General features: G+C 35.2%; 1 pseudogene; it reads left to right on the top strand.

Moving 5' to 3' along the window:
- The first annotated feature begins 15,738 nt into the window (after positions 1–15,738).
- LOC116143068 lies at positions 15,739–16,586 on the top strand (annotated as a pseudogene).
- The last annotated feature ends 269 nt before the right edge of the window (positions 16,587–16,855 follow it).

Genomic DNA, 16,855 nt, shown 5'->3' with positions numbered 1-16,855 from the left:
TCAGCGAGCTGATTACAGCTTAGAGAATACAAGAGAAAGAGATAGTATGCTATTTCAGAGTGAAATTAGACAATCCCACAAATAAGAGAAAAGTCCTTTATTTATAGTGGGATGAACCAAAGTAATGATTACTAAATCTATGAGTGGGGTAGATGCCGTGCAAATCCAGCTTTACGTCCTATTGCTCACCTGCCCGAGTGATTTTCTCGACTTGTGTAGGGATTGGACACGTGGATCGTTTCCAACCATACTCCAACCTAGAGTACACCTATCACACTGGTAGGAGCATGCCACTCACGTCATCGCGCGACGTGGCTACATCTGAGCGGTTGTAGAACCTTCTCAAGCTCTAACCACCCATGCTAACAAGGCTCTACGTCAACCCTACTTTTTCAGCATAACACCATTACTGCTCACCTTTAGGGCCTCAGCAACAATCCTTCCAGTTATACTACGATACAAGTCATTAAAGCTCTCCATTATGTCAGGTAATGTTGCTTCAAATTTGGTACGGTAAGCAGATGCATTTTTTACAGGAGCACTACTATTATGGAGAACATCAGAGATGAGCATGAGCCTAGCAACTTTGGTTGGAATAGGGTTCTCCTTAAGAGTCAAAGATTATGTCAGGACTTCAACTATCTGCAAGATAAAAACCACCAAATACGTCTAAATTTCGTAGTGAAGAGCTCATGCTTTGCATTTTGTTTATAAATGAAAAAGAAATTGAAAATTAAAAAAAAAAAAAAAAAAAAAAAGAATGGACGCTAGTCCACTCATTTGGATGGCCGTCCATTGTATGCATTGTATATGGACGACCATCCAAATGAGTGGACTAGCGTCCATACTTTTACTTAAAATCAATTTTTTTTTCTTTTATTTCATCTAAAAATTTTATACTTTAAAAATGAATATTTCATCTTAAATTATATGGGCCGTCCATATAATATGGATGACCGTTTATAGTAAAAGGACTCTCGTCCATAATATATGGACGGGAGTCCATAACTATGGACAGTCATCCTCATAAGAGGACAGGCGTCCATAAACAATGTAGGCCAAATTTTTTTAGTTTAAACTATGAACGTCCATATAATATGGACGGGAGTCCATTTCAAATGAACGGTCATCCAATAACAATGGACGATCGTTCATTCGCAGAATATTTTTTAACGTGATACGTGGCTCGTCTGATTCAATGGACATATCGTTCAATGTAAAAATTCGGTGTAAAGCGTCGGTGTCTGTGACATTTTTCTGTACAAATATAGCTAATAATGTAATAAATAAATATGATAAATCATAAATTATGGATAGAGAGGATGAAGAGATGGCGTGTAATTCACAAGATACAATACGGAAATGGTAAACAACAATGGAAAATGATAGAGTTACCGAAAGTTACACACCGAATTTGTGCACCGAATGACATGGCAAAATCCTGACCATTGATTAATATTAACTTATAATGAATCAACGATCAGGATTTTATCACGTCATTCGATGCACAAATTCGGTGCACACCCTTCGATAACTGTAGCATTACTCAAACAACAACATAGTACAATAAGGACAACTCATAAGAGAGAGAAGCACGTTACACAGAGTATAAATGAAAGTGACAAGCACATTAAATGGGTGCAATACAGATGTCATGTGACATCCCAAAGTCCTGCAATGGTGGGTGAGTTTTCAAAGAAGAGTTTCAAAAATTTAGTTTCACCGGAACTATTTTCAGCTAGACCTTATCTTGATGATGACCAAATTCTGGCTCATTCAGTAAAATTTTAACCGCACATGCAAAACTAACGACACCAGCTACTAAAGATTCAAATGCACTCTTTAGAACTTACCATCTATAAACACAAATTAGAGATGGGATAATCCGGTAAACCAAACCGAATTAGGTAAACCGTAAACCAAATCGGTTTTTCGGTTCAAGCAAAAAGTTAAACCAAAACCAGACCTGATATATGCATAAACCGAAGTTGAACCGAACCGAATATCCAGTTTGGTTAACCAGTTTTGAACCGACTTTCCAATTCAACACTAAATTCTGCATTTTTTACATCTCAGTCCCAAAATTCAGATATATGTAATTTCTTGCTGTACTTTTTTTTTTTTTTTTGGTATTGTTGTTGTATTCTTTGTGTAAAAAACATATAAAATTATCTATTTTCAAATGCTAAATCCAGAATATGAAATAAAAATTATAAATTACTAATTACTCGTAAATAAAAACATTAGCATAAAAAGTGAAAACATTTGCAAATTACAATTGGATCTCTCAAATAAAAAAGTCTTCTTCAACCATCTTAAAACGCCCCTGACTTCAAAATTCAGATCTGAAGACTTTTTCAACCTGCAGCTGAATAAGGAGCAAAAGCAAAATAATGTTAACAATTTAGCACTATAATAATAAGAAATAACGATCAAAATTTCAGCATTATAATAATAAGAAATAATTATCAACAATTCAGGTTAAACTAATTAAATCGGCATACTAAACTAATTAATCAAACCAGCATACAAAATTGTTGATAACTTCACAATTGCACACAAAACAAACCATTTAATCATCAATGACAATATATATTAGCATACTAAACTAATTAATCAAACCGACATACATCATAAGTAGGTAGCTCATTTACATAATCAGTTCCTTCTTCATGCATATAATTAATTAATTAACATCACTTTTCAACAGGCAGTTTAGACGTTCCACTTCTAAAAGGAATCTAGACACAACACAACATCATAACAAATGACATCTTCTATGCTTAGAAAAAACCAGTAGCAAAAAAAACATTCGGGCTTTTTATCAAATATCTTCTATGCTTTTTTAAACTCTCCTCTTGCAACAACTCTCTACCTTTTTCATACCCACACAACATAACATCATAACAAATGACACCTTTCGCATGATCACTGCAACCATACTCGCACAAATTAAAAAAAAAAAAAAAAAACACCCATGGCCATCAAAAGTTCAAAACCAACAAAACAAAACCTCTATTTTAATTAACATGATCAGCTCATGAATCTCAATAAGTTGATAGCACCCATAACAAATGAATTAAAAGAAGAAATGGGCTAAATCAGAGATTGAAATCAGGTCACAACTTACCTTGCTGAATCGTTCGCCGGTCATTCGTTGAGTTGTGATCGACAATCGTGGTGGTCACTGTTGTCACCGTTCGCTGATGAGAAAGGTTATGGTGATGAGAAAGGTTAACTGATTCAGCGGGGATGGTGGATGGATGGGTGGTGGCGGTGGAGTGTTTAGTGTAAAATGAAAACCCTATTTTAGAATTTTATGTTGAATATATACCTAGGGCTTTCTAGCCTAAAAACCGGTTTTATATTCCGGTTTCAATTAACCAGTTTGAGAATTCTCTTAAATTGAAAACCGAACCGGTTATACGGTTTTTTAATTTGCCAAAACCGGAACTGAATCGATTTTCAAAAAAACCAAAATTTCATTTTGGTTTCAGTCCGGTTTTTCGGTTCGGTTTTCAGATTTTTTGTCCCCCCCACCCCCACCCCCAATGTGTTTGCCTCACAATCAATTCGCTATAGCTACCCTTGGCACCCAAACTCGATTGCCCTTAAAAATGACCCCTTTTGAACCATATAATCCTCAAACCTACCTTTCTTAGACTCGGCCATAATCAATTTCATGTCATCATCATTTGCATAACATACTTTCATCAATTGAAACCCAAGTATTTTTGCATCCAAAGTAACAAGACATACCTCCGTGGCAAGGCATCTGCCACCATGTTGTGCACTCCTTGCTTGTAGTTGGAAACAAAGGAAAATGATCGCAAAAATTCAACCTACTTGGCATGTCTAGAGCTCAACTTATGCTGTCCATTTATGAACTTCAATGCTTGGTGATCCGAGTGAAGAACAAATTGTTTGGACCTTACGTAATGGCTCCAATGGTCTAAGGCCCTCAAAATGGCATAGAACTCCTTGTCATATATGTTATACCTCCTCCTTGAGTCATTCAACTTTTCACTAAAATAGGCTATGGGACGGTTGGATTGAGTAAGGACAACCCCTATTCCAACCCCACTAGTATCACACTCAACCTAAAAAACTTGGCTAAAATCGGGCAAAACAAGGATGGCTGCCTCACAAAGTTTCTTCTTGATCAGTTCAAAGGCTTCATTAGCTGCCGAATTCCACCCAAATTGACCCTTCTTCATGCACTCAGTAATGGGTGCCATATGGTGCTTAAATAGGTACAAATTGCCTATAAAAGGAGGCTAATCCATGGAAACTCCTAACCTCGATTATGGATTTGGTTGGGGCCAGCTCTCGATTGCTTCCACCTTGGATTCATCCACCATTATACCCTCCTTAGACACTAGATAACATAGAAACACAATTTGGCTAAAAAGAACTCCCACTTTTAAATTTTTGTAAATGGCTTCAAAACCTCATTCATCAATCTCATGAAAGTACTAGGTGCCTTGGACAGCCCAAATGGCATGACCATCCATTCAAACAAACCCCCCCTTAGTATTGAATGTCGTCTTCCACTCATCACCCTCCCTCATTCTAATTTGGTGATACCCACTTTTAAAATCAATCTTCAAAAAAACATTAGAACTATGTAACTCATTCAACATATCATCAAGCCTAGGAATAGGGTACATATATTTGATGGTAATATTGTTTATGGCTTGGCTATCAACACACATTCTATAAGATCCATCCTTTTTTGGCACTAACAACGCCAGCACCAAACACGGACTCATACTCTTCCTCACATACCCACAACTAATCAACTAATCAACTTGTTTTTTTAACTCTTTGGACTATTCTGAGTTACATCTATAGGCTTACCTATTGGGTAAAGGTGCACCGGGAGTGAGATCAATTTGGAGTTTTATCCCTCTTAAAGGTCGTAGGCCAAGAGGTAACTCACTAGGGAAGACATCACGAAACTCCTCTAATAAGGGTTGGACTAAAGGGTGGGGTTTGGGTTTACTCTCACCATTGTTTCTCTTGGTTATAAGTAAGGCAAGGACTGGTTTGTGTTTGTTCAATGCTCGCTCAACCTTACGACCACTCAAAAATAAGATTTCTTTCTTGTCTTCGGTCTTAGGTGTAGGGTTGTGTATTTGGGATGGCTTCAAATGTGCTAGGGTAATGGTTTTCTCCTTCATTTTAAAAGAAAAAGTGTTTCTCCGACCATCATGCACAACCGCTTTATCTAATTGCCAAGGCCGACCCAACAAGTGATAATCATCCATTGGAATCACATCAAACACAATCTCATCAATATATTTAGTACCAATAGAGAAAGAAATAATGACCTATTTGGTAACTTGAAGAGTGCTACCATTGCTCAACAATTAAAGTTTGTATGGTTGTGCATGTGCCAAGGGGGGTAGGCTTAGTTTTTCCACAAGGGTCGATGATGTTTCATTTGTACAACTCCCACTATCCACTATCACCGTGCATACCCTTCCCTTGATGGTACAATGAGTGTGGAAGAGGTTTTCCCGTTGCTCTTCATTAGGATCAGCTTGTGTGTGCAACACTTTCCTTATCACCAACATGTTTCCACTATCGGCTTCTTCTATAATCTCTTCTTCATTTTCGGCCACTTCTTCCTCCCTACCCTCCTCTTGCATAGCTTCCTCAATCTCTTAAATTTCTCTAAGAGTCATTACCCTTTGGTTTGGACAATTGGCTTGAAAGTGTCCATACTCATGGCACTTAAAGCATTTCTTATCATTCTAGTCTTGTTTCACAAAATTAGGTTTGGTCTTAGGTGGTTCTACCTCCTTCTCCTTCCATCTATCTTTGTTGGAAACCTCGGTTTTGGTAAGGGAAGAATTCCCCTTGAAAAAGGAATTTCCCCTAGTGAAATTTTTTGTTGTCATGGCCTTCATGGTCTTCTTTCACTTCTCTACTCTAATGGACAGCTTATAAACATCCTCAAAAGTGTAAAATGATTGTAACTCCACCATATAGGCTATCTCTTAGTTCAACCCTTCCAAAAACTTTGCAATTGTTTGTTCTTTAGGTTCGGGCAGATCACTCTTCATCATTAGCCGCTCGAAATCTCTAATATACTCTCCAAAACTCTTATCCCCTTGTTTAAGAGTGTGTAATTTCAAGTAGAGGTCTTATTTGTGATTTTCGAGCAAGAACCTCTTTTTCATTAACTTTTGTAACTTCTCCCACGATTTCACCTTACTATTCCCTTCTTTAGCTCTTTATTTCTTAGTATTCTCCCACTACAATGAAGCATAGTCTTTAAATTTCAATATGGCCACCTTTTATCTCTTCTCATCAGAATATTCCTTATAGTCAAATACCCTCTCTATCTCATTCAACCAATCTAAGAACTCATCTAGATTCAAACTACCCTCAAATTCGGGTATGTCGAGTGTCGGTCCCCTATCATCATCTCTAAACCTTCTGTCTCTTCTCCCATTCATCTCGGACCCATTAGAATCACTATCAAGGTCAATGGGTTCTTCATAAAAATATGCCCTTGGTGGTGTTCTTGGGTGTGGTGATGGTCTACAGTTGTTTTCGTTTGGGCGAATGGGGTCTTGGTTTTGGCGATATTGGTGTTGGTCTTGAGCTCTCAATAATCAGACAATTGTGTCAATTTGCTCTTTAAGCTCATTCCTCTCTTCCTATAGCCTAAGGTTGGCAAACTCCCATGGTGGGGGTGGTGAAGGGGAGCTGGTCTTGTTGGACATAATGGGTTGGTTAGTGTATTTGTGGCGTGTGGTGAGTGGTGAGTGGTGAGTGGTAAGTGTTTGGGGTTTTAAATGGTGTGAAGAAACTCAAAACTCAAAATCGGTAGAAAAGAGTTTCTTTAAGTTTGGTTTGATATGGATTAGGTAGTGTTTGGGCGTAAATGTGTAATGGTGAAGGCTTAGATAGTGTTTAAGGTGTAGGATGAATGTTGTTTGTACGGCTAAAAGAATGAAGGAGCACAAAATATAAACCCAACACTAACTTTAAATTTTTCTAGCCAACTGACACAAATCTAAGCAAGAACAAAAAGAAAAAAGTAAGAGATCTCACTTAACAACCCAAGCTCTGATACCACTTGAATCGTTTGCACCAATTTAGAGTGAGATATTAATAACCAATCTTCAAACACACAAGAACAATCGGCCAAGTCAACACACTCCCTTGCAAATTTGGCCAAACAAGCAAACAAACAAATAACTCCACAAAAAAACTTAACAAACAAATAAGCTAAAATAACCCAAGGCCTAAAGGACTAACCACCAGCCAAGGAAAATCCACCACAACCCTTAGCTAAGATTGGATAAAGGACGCATAAACACTGTCACAAGAGCTGAAATTGTCATTCAAAAGTCTAAAACACAAAGGGAAAATTCAGCCTCTTATAAGTGGCCTTACAAGTTGCCCTAACACACATTCAATCTAGGCTATCCATGTGGCACAAAAATAAAGAAAGAATCAACCAAGACCTTACATGTGACTGTTAAGAGAGATGTTAGTTCAAACTAATTCAAATGTTACATGGAAATAAGCAAAAGCAATAAAAATACATAACCTTAAACAATTTCCTAGGAGTTATCAAAAACATGTGACTTTCCATTTTGGCAAAAGGACAAGGAGCTGTCAAGTCTTCCACCCTTGTTTTTGCCAAAACGGGTATAGAGTGTAACCGCCCATGTGTTTCCTTGTACCCTTGTATTCAATGCTCCCCACATGGTTCTTTGTAAAGGTGGAAAAGCGAGCGGGCCAACCCAGCCCGACTCAACCTGGGCAATTTGTGGGCTGGGCCCACCAACAAGTGTGGGTCAAACCTTTTTTAAAAGGGTCAGCCTAGCTCGGCCCAGTAACCCGAGCCCGATGGGTTTTTTTGTGGTTTGGGCCAGCCCACAAAAAATAAAAATTTATTTTTTAATGTTTTGTCTTTTGTGTAATTTTTTTTAGTTAACTTTTCAAATATCAATTCAATTAAATTAATTTTTTTTAGTTAATATTTCAAATATTAATTCAATTTTAATACAAATAAATTGTAATACAAGAAAAATTAAATTTATTCATTTATCAAAAAATAAAATAAGAAATAAGAAATTACAACAATTATTGCCTCGTTAAGAACCTTAACAAGAAAAACTCAGTTGGGACAAAAACTTGGTAAGGAAAAAAGAGTGTAATAATTGACAATTAATTTATAAATTACAAAGTTATAATTTACAAAACAACTAATTTGAGGGTTGACTAGGACCTCCCTCATCTATATCATCTAAATTACAAAATTAAAATGATTCTATTAAAGTATTGTTGACAACCTCGTATTAATTATGATGGTGCGATTGTTCTCAATCTCGAACACATGTGAGGACTTCAATGATTTTTGGTGAAAGTTTAGTTTTCCTTTCTGATAAAATTCTTCCACTTGCACTAAATGTTTGTTCAGATGAGATGGTAGAGACAAGAACAGAGAAAACATCTAGGGCAAGTCTTGATAATACCGGAAAAATATTTTTTCTAGTTTTCCAATAATTTAAGACATCAAAGCTCATTACCCCTCTTATTTGCTACAAAATAACTAATTAAATTTGCATAAGGTAAACATGAATCAAGCATTAAATAAACTATTACACCTAACTGGTATGTCTAATGCAAAAGTTCTAGGAGACAAATTTGAAGTTCTACAAGCATTTTTAAATTTAGAATTTCTTCTATTACTACTAGTAATCCAAGCTAAACAATCCCTAATTCTATCAATATTATTTATAATTCTTTTCATACCACTTTTTACAATTAAATTCCAAGCTAAACAATCTCTAATTCTATCAATATTATTTTTAATTCTTTTCATACCACTTTTTACAATTAAATCAATAATGTGACATGCACAACGTTGGTGAAAAAACTTTAAATTTTCATAAAAAGGAAAATTTAGTTTAAAAAAATAAATAGTTATACTGTTAGCACTTGCATTATTTGAAGTTAGACTTATTACTTTGTTAACCAAATTATATTCTTCTAAAACTTAAATAATTTTAAAATAAATTTGTTCACCACTATGATCTACATCCATTAATTTAAATCCTAATAAGGATTTATTTAATTTACATTCGTTATCAAGATAATGACTAGTCACATAAATGTAATTATGTTTAGCTCTACCACTCCAAATATCGACTATTGGAGTCATACTAACATGACAACTATGTATTTTATTTCTTAATTCTAATTTCATTTTGTTAAATAAATTTATTAAATCATTCCTAGTTGAAGTTTTAGAATAAGTTTTAAATTCTAGTAAAAATGGATTTTTAACAAATCTTTCAAAATATTTATCTTCAGCCATATTAATAGACTGATCAGTTATAGCAATTTATAAAGTTAATTGTTCCCTATATACATCAGAATTATAATGCCAAGTACTATTACCCGTACTAGTTATTTGAGTTTGATTAGTTTGTCTATATCCATGATGATTTGTATGTTTATCTGAATGCCTTTTTAAAAGTATTAGTACCATTACCAACATCAACTTTATAAATATTTCCACAATACTTACATTTGCTTTCTTCACTTGAACTCCATTTTTTGTCTCATAAAACTTTACAAAATGCATCCAAACGTCTGATGTGTGCCTGTCATCGGTTCTGGTAGCTGCAGTTGATGAAGTCTCTTCTACTGCAGATGGAGTTGGATGAGGACGATGATTACGAGAACGAGATCCTCTAGAATCACTGGGAGCTGTAGCAGCATGGGGAGGAAAGGGGGAAATATTATGAGGTGTATCAGATTCTGAGAATGGAAAAGCATGACTGTTTGAATCTACTATGTTTGTGTTAGTAAATTCAAGGGGAGTAGGATAATTTTCTTCATCATCGAAATTGATGGTGGAACTATGTAAATATCTATCCATTCTAGCTATTAAAAAAAAATTGGATATAAAAGAATTAAAGAAGGAGAATTGGAATTTGAAATATGAATTGAAAATTGCAGAAAGTAATAAAAATTAAAATAAGAGCAAATTGACAATTGAGATTTGAGAGATTTTTAGAGCAAGAACAATTGAAGAAAATGAGAGAATTTTGGATGTGAGGAAATATGAGAAGTTTAGGCCCTATTTATAGAGAAAAGTGGAAAAAGAAAATGACCAAAAAAACCCCTCCAATGGCTATATTTGAAGGGTAAAATTGGTTTTTGAAAAAATTTTTTTTTTTTTTTTTTGTAATTTATTGTCTACAACCCGTCGGGCTACCCGTTGGGAGCCTGCGGGCCAACCTGTAGGGCTTGATCAATGGGCTTTGACCAGGCCTAACGGGTTTAAAATGAAAAATTATAATAAACCCATGCTTGCCCGGCTAGGGATACCAGAGCCTAGCCCGCCCTTTAGTCGAGCTGGGTTCAGGCCGACCTGCCTAACCCAACCCATCTTTTCCACCTCTAGTTCTTTGACTGATCCTTGGAATATTCTTGGATGCCTTAGTCATTTTTTGTTGGAATAATCTCAAGTGATGAGATTATATTCAAATAAAGGAATTGGGCTCAAGTGTTGGATTGGTACCTTGGGCCATTTGAATCCACTTTGTATTAACTTACTCCCTTGGGCCGAACTCTCACCTAGGGTTTTATCCTCTTGGGCCGAACTTTCACAAAGGTTTTTAACAAGTGTAATGGCTTGATTTGTATCAACATGGGTAGTGGACAGTGATCACTCAAGGAGCTTGAATAAATATTTTCATCATAAGTGAAGCAAACACGCAGAGGCGAGGTAAAACTCATTTTCTAAAGCTTAGCTTACTTTAACTTGTAAAAAAAATCATGTCTTTTCCTATTCTGAATAAGGGCATAGGGTTTTAAACCTATCATCATAGTGTGTAAAGAATCACACTCAAAATTGGAACGTGCATATTGTTAGGAACCAGAGAAACTTACAAAAGGATATAGAAATTGAGAGAAAACTCTTATCTTATTAAAGAACAAACTTGGCTATTATATAGCCTTACAGAAAAAACTGAAACGAGAAATAGCAACTCACGTCTAACTATCCTAATAATGTGGTAAGACTAAATCAAACAAACCTACAACCCTTGACTATAGGAACTTATTGATTGAGTGATAACAAACTACCAAAACAAAACCTAACAATTCCTCCCTTAAACTGAATGCTACAAGCACTCAGTTTATATCAATCTCAGAGCAAACTCCCACTAACCCTCACAGCTTCAAGAAAGCTTCTAGCTTGAGTGGTTTAGTCATCACATCAGACAACTATTCCCGTGTGCCATAGTGCACCAACTCCACAATACTAGCCTTTTTGAGCTCTCGAAGGAAATGGAAACGCACATCTATGTGCTTACTACGACCATGCATTACTGGGTTCTTCGAAAGTTTGATTGCAGAGCTATTATCACAATGAATAATAGTTGAATTGTCTTGATTCTGACCTAGTTTTTCCAACACTCTTTTCAACCATACTGCCTGGCATGCACAAGAAGCTGCAACAATAAACTCAGCCTTTATGGTAGACAAACTTACTACTGGTTGCTTTCTTTATCACCAGGATACTGCTTCTGAACTCAATAAAAACACATAACCTAGGGTGCTCTTTCTATCTTCCAAATCTCCAACATAATCACTATCAATGTAAGCAACAAGTTCCTCATTTCTTCCCTTCTTATAAAAAATTCCAAAACCAGTTGTTTCCTTCAAATATCTCAACACCCTTTTTGCCACCTGTAAATGAAGCTCGGTAGGATTCTGTATATACCTACTAATTATAAGACTCACTGCAAACATCATGTTCGGTCTTGTAGCTGTGAGATACATGAGACTACCTACAACATGTTTATAATAAGTCTTGTCTACCTTAACTCCACCTTCATCCTTCATAAGCTTAAAGCCAAGGACAATAGGATTATGAACATAATTACTTCTATCCATTCCAAACCGTTGCAATACCTCTAATACATATTTCTTCTGACTGATAAAAACACCATCAAATTTTTCAAGACTAAGGAAATACCTCATCTTACCAAGATCCGTCATGTCGAACTCATGCTTCATGGAATTTTTAAACACTGTAAACCTTCTGTTCATTTCCCTTTTGCACATAACCTCAAGGTTGCTCCACAAAAACCTCTTCATTCAATTCGCCATGTAAAAATGTTGAATTCACGTCTAGCTGATAGATAGTCCATCCTCTTTGAGCTACAAGTGCTACCACCAAATGAACTGTCTCCATGCGTGCCACAAGTGCAAATACTTCAATATAGTCTACCTCATGTTGCTGAGTATACCCCTTCACTACAAGCCTAGCCTTGTATTTGTCCATTTCTCCATTTTCATTAAACTTAGTCTTATAAACCCATTTTACTCCAACCTTCTTTCCTCCCTTAGGCAACTCCATCAATTCCCATGTGTCATTTTTTTTAATTGCTTCCATTTCCACATCCATGGCTGTCCTCCATTTCTCACTTCTCACGGCATCTTCAAAGTATAAGATCAGCAGCTGCAAACATAGCTAAATGAGCTTCATTATCTTCTTCAGAAAGTCCATCTCCAGTTTCATAGTCTCTCATCCAAACTGGTGGTCTCCTATTCCTCCCTTCATGCAAGCTAGGAGAGCTTTCTTTAGTCAAGGAATTAGAGGAAAACTCTCATTCTTCTATATCAGCATCAATATCAGACTCACTCCCATATTCATTCTCATCAAACACAGTTGTTTCCTCCTCACGATCACCCCATTCCAAATCACACACGATGGCTTCTTCATACTTTTTATCCCAATCCCATTTTTTGTCTTCTTCAAATATAACATCCCTGCTTATTATGATCCTTTGTAAAATTGGATCATAAAGTTTGTAAGCCTTTGACTCTTCACTAAGTCCCAACAAAATACAACTCAAACTCTCATCATTAAGCTTAGCTCTTTTACAGTCAAGCACATGAACATGAGAGAAACAACCAAAAACTCTAAAATACTTAACCAAAGGCTTGACTCCACTCCAAGCTTCTTCTGGAGTCTTATTTTTCATGGCCAATATTGGACTCCGATTTAAGACATACACTATCTAGTTGACTGCTTTAGGCCAAAAGGTTTTCAGAATTTTCTTTTCTGAAATCATATTATGAACCATATTCATAATGGTTATATTCTTTCACTCTATAACTCCGTTCTATTATGGTGTGTATATAGTTGTCAATTGTCCTCGTATACCATTTTCATCAGAAAAACTAGTGAATTCTTGTGATGTAAAGTCTCCTCCTCGGTCAGTACGTAATCCTCTAATAAATGAGTTTGTTTCCTTCCCAACAAGAATCTTAAAACTTTTGAAAACAACAAAGGCTTCTGATTTCTCTATTAAAAAATAAACCCATGTTTTTCTAATAAAGTCATTAGTGAGAGTAATCAAATACCTTTTCTTGCTGTTAGAGATAGGTTTGATTAGTCCACAAATATCAGCATGCACTAGCTGAAGAATTTGTGAAGCTCTCCAAGTGTTTTTCTTTGGAAATGAGTCCCTTTGTTGCTTCCCTACCATGCAATCCTTGCATAACCTTGAGGAAGACTTAAACTGTGGCAAACCATTCACCATCTTCCTCTGATGAAGAGTCTTTAAGCCTTTAAAGCTCAACTGTCCATATCTACATTGCTAAAGTTGCACCATGTCCTCTATAATTGTATTAAAACAAGCAAATGCTATAGGCTGAGATATAGCATGCAATATGAACATTCAATTTGAAGACATCTTTGTCTCCATGATTAAGCCTCTCTCAAGATGAAACACCTTACACTTTCCATGTTGAAACAGAATGGCAAGCCCTTCTTCTTGCAATTGCCCAATACTAAGCAAATTGTTCCTCAACTCTAGCACATAAAAGACTTCTGTGATGATCTATGATGTTCCATTCACCTGCAGTCGTACGTTACCTTTTCCTATTACGACCATGCTTGAGTTGTTGCCTAGCTTCACAGAATCTCTGAAACTTCCATCAAAATCCGAGAAGTATTCCTTCTTCCCACTCATATGATTGCTACATCCTGAGTCAAGGAACCATATATCTTCTCTATTGGCCTTATTCATATCCATGTACGCAATCAACAACATCTCTTATACCTCTTCTTATTGGCATCCCTTCCTAAAATCAATCTTCCTACAATATATAATTAATAAAGAAACAATCTCTAAGATACTTGAAGAGAGTTTAAGTTAGGAATTAGAGTAGGGATAGCAATATTTGGGTTATAGGGCAACTAAATGACTCACCCAACCCCAACTCAAATGCAATTCCACCCTACCCTATACCATTTCTTAAAATCAACATTGGGGTGGGTATGTTTGGGTTGTGGTCTTCATCACCTCAACCCACTTTGAACCATTCTTATACTTTTTATAATGGATATTTAACATTATTATTACAATATATTTTAAAATATTTATTTTTAGGCACAATTATCACTAATATTGTTATAATTAATTAAAAATATACATTTCATTTCCAAAGCTATTTTAAGATGACAAATATAACATACACCATTCTTCAAATTACAAAATAAACTTAAACAGACATTTAATTTTTTAAATAAATAATTTAATAAATTTATAAATACATTTGCAAAAAATTTGAATTCACCTTCGCCTGCCACCAATCAACTGACAATCGATGTCAATCAATGCCAAAAAAGGTGGCATGAGTTTGTGCCACCATCAGTCCCATCGAGACTAATAGACAACCATTTGTTGAAATCCGATGGTTCTACCAGATTCCAACACTTTATTTTTCTGTAGAAGGCGACAAAAGTTTTGGCCGCATTTTGCAGCCAAATGAAATTTCAGAATCTGGTTAAATTATTGGATTGTGACAAATCATCACTGTCTAGTCCCGATGGGATTAGCAGTGGCGCAAATGCACAACTTGTCATGATGTGACTAGGGACTCACCAGTGTTGGCCAGATCATAAATTTTTAATTTTTTAAATTTTTAATTAATAAATAATTTATTTAATAAAAAAATATTTAAGTACATTACAAATTTAGAATTATTGAAATGTTTTTAAAATTGAGTAAAAAATTATTTCACTTAAATTCTTATTATATATGTAGTAAAACCTCTCTATAGTCATAATGTTGGGATCAAACTAATTTATTACCATAAGGAGGTTATAACTTAATAGAGGTGTAGTTACAAAAAAAACTATTTTGATTTCTTATTTTATAATTCATGTTTTAGTAGTATGTATTAGAACTTTAATTAATTGTTTTAGTAGTATTAGGATTTCTTATTTAATTTTAATATTACTTGTTTCTTATTTTATAATTTATGTTTTGGTAGTATTAGGATTTCAATTCATATTTTGGTAGTATTAGGATTTCAATTCATTGTTTTGGTAGTATTAGGATTTCCTATTTACTTTTAATATTACTTGATTTCCTATTTTAAAATTCATGTTTTGGTAGTACTAGGATTTCAATTCATGTTTTAGTATTAGTAGGATTTCAATTCATTGTTTTATTAGTAGTATTAGCCTATTAGGATTTCTTATTTACTTATCCTAGTAGAATTATGATTAGTCTGCTATAAATAAGGTTGTTATGTTTCAACTTATTTAATCAAGTTTTCAATAAAATCTAACACCAATTGAAGTGATACTTTTCTTCTTCCTCTAGCAAATCAATCATGCCACCCAAAGTTAATACACGAACTCAATTGACCGAAAGTATTCATGTTGAGTTGTGCAAAATGAAAGAATCAAACCCTAGTTGGAAACAGAAAGATCTTGTGAAGTGGTTAGAAGATATTCATGGTCTTAAGGTATCACAAGCAGCAATACCTAAGGCACTCAAATGATCAACTGACCTCCTTCAAGAAGAAGGATTGTTGAACCCAAACACAAAACGTTCAAAGATGGTAAAGTATCCAGCAATGGAGTCTGCCCTCTATGAATGGTTTGTATGTCATCAAGAGCATGTTAATATGAATGGTGAATTGTTAAAAGAGAAGGCAAATATTTTTCTAAGGAACTCTATCCCGAAGCTACCTCATTTGAATTTTCAAATGGATGGTTGGAAAAGTTCAAGCAACGACATGCAATTCATTCCTTTCGTCATTTTGGGGAAAGTGGTTCAGTTAATATGGAGAAAATTGAAGCTAGTTTGCCATCACTAAGAGAGGAATTAGACAAATGGGCTTGGAAGGACATTTATAATATGGATGAAATTGGCTTATTTTATCGAATGCAAGCCGATAACTCTCTTGCAACAAAGTATTTGGAGAGCCAAAAGCAAAACAAAGAGAGGATTACAATTGCTATTTGTTGCAATAGCAATGGCAATGGCTCTGACAAACTTCCGCTTTTGGTCATCGGTAAGTTTCTTAATCCAAGATGCTTTAATAATGTTAACCTTGATAATCTCAATTGCAAGTATCGAGCAAATTCAAATGCATGGATGACATCTTTGTTTTTTATGGAATGGCTTAAGTGGTTTGATAGCCATTTGGATAGAAATGTCTTGCTTATATTGGATAATTGTACCGCTCATGGCAAAAGGAGAATCTCCCCCCACTTCATCATGTTACAAACTATGTAGGTTTCAGAGAGAGTAAAGTAGAGTCAGGAAGAAGAAGTTTTATTCAATTGATTATGTTGCTTTTTTTACAACTAATTTCTTTCTCTTAAATAACTAATCACTATGACCAATTACATTGAGACATCTGGACTTCCTATTTATAATCATGCTTCTATTATTTACAATTCATAAACATCATCCAATATCCCCCCTCAAGCTTGGTAACGGTTGATGAATATCAAGCATACCAAGCTTGGCCATTAAAAGTTGATGGTGCTTCTTGTAGAGCC

Source organism: Pistacia vera, unplaced genomic scaffold (genome assembly GCF_008641045.1).
Source record: "Pistacia vera cultivar Batoury unplaced genomic scaffold, PisVer_v2 Contig425, whole genome shotgun sequence".
NCBI lineage: Eukaryota > Viridiplantae > Streptophyta > Magnoliopsida > Sapindales > Anacardiaceae > Pistacia > Pistacia vera.
Note: the sequence above shows the minus strand (reverse complement) of the source record. Positions and strands in the feature narration are given on the sequence as shown.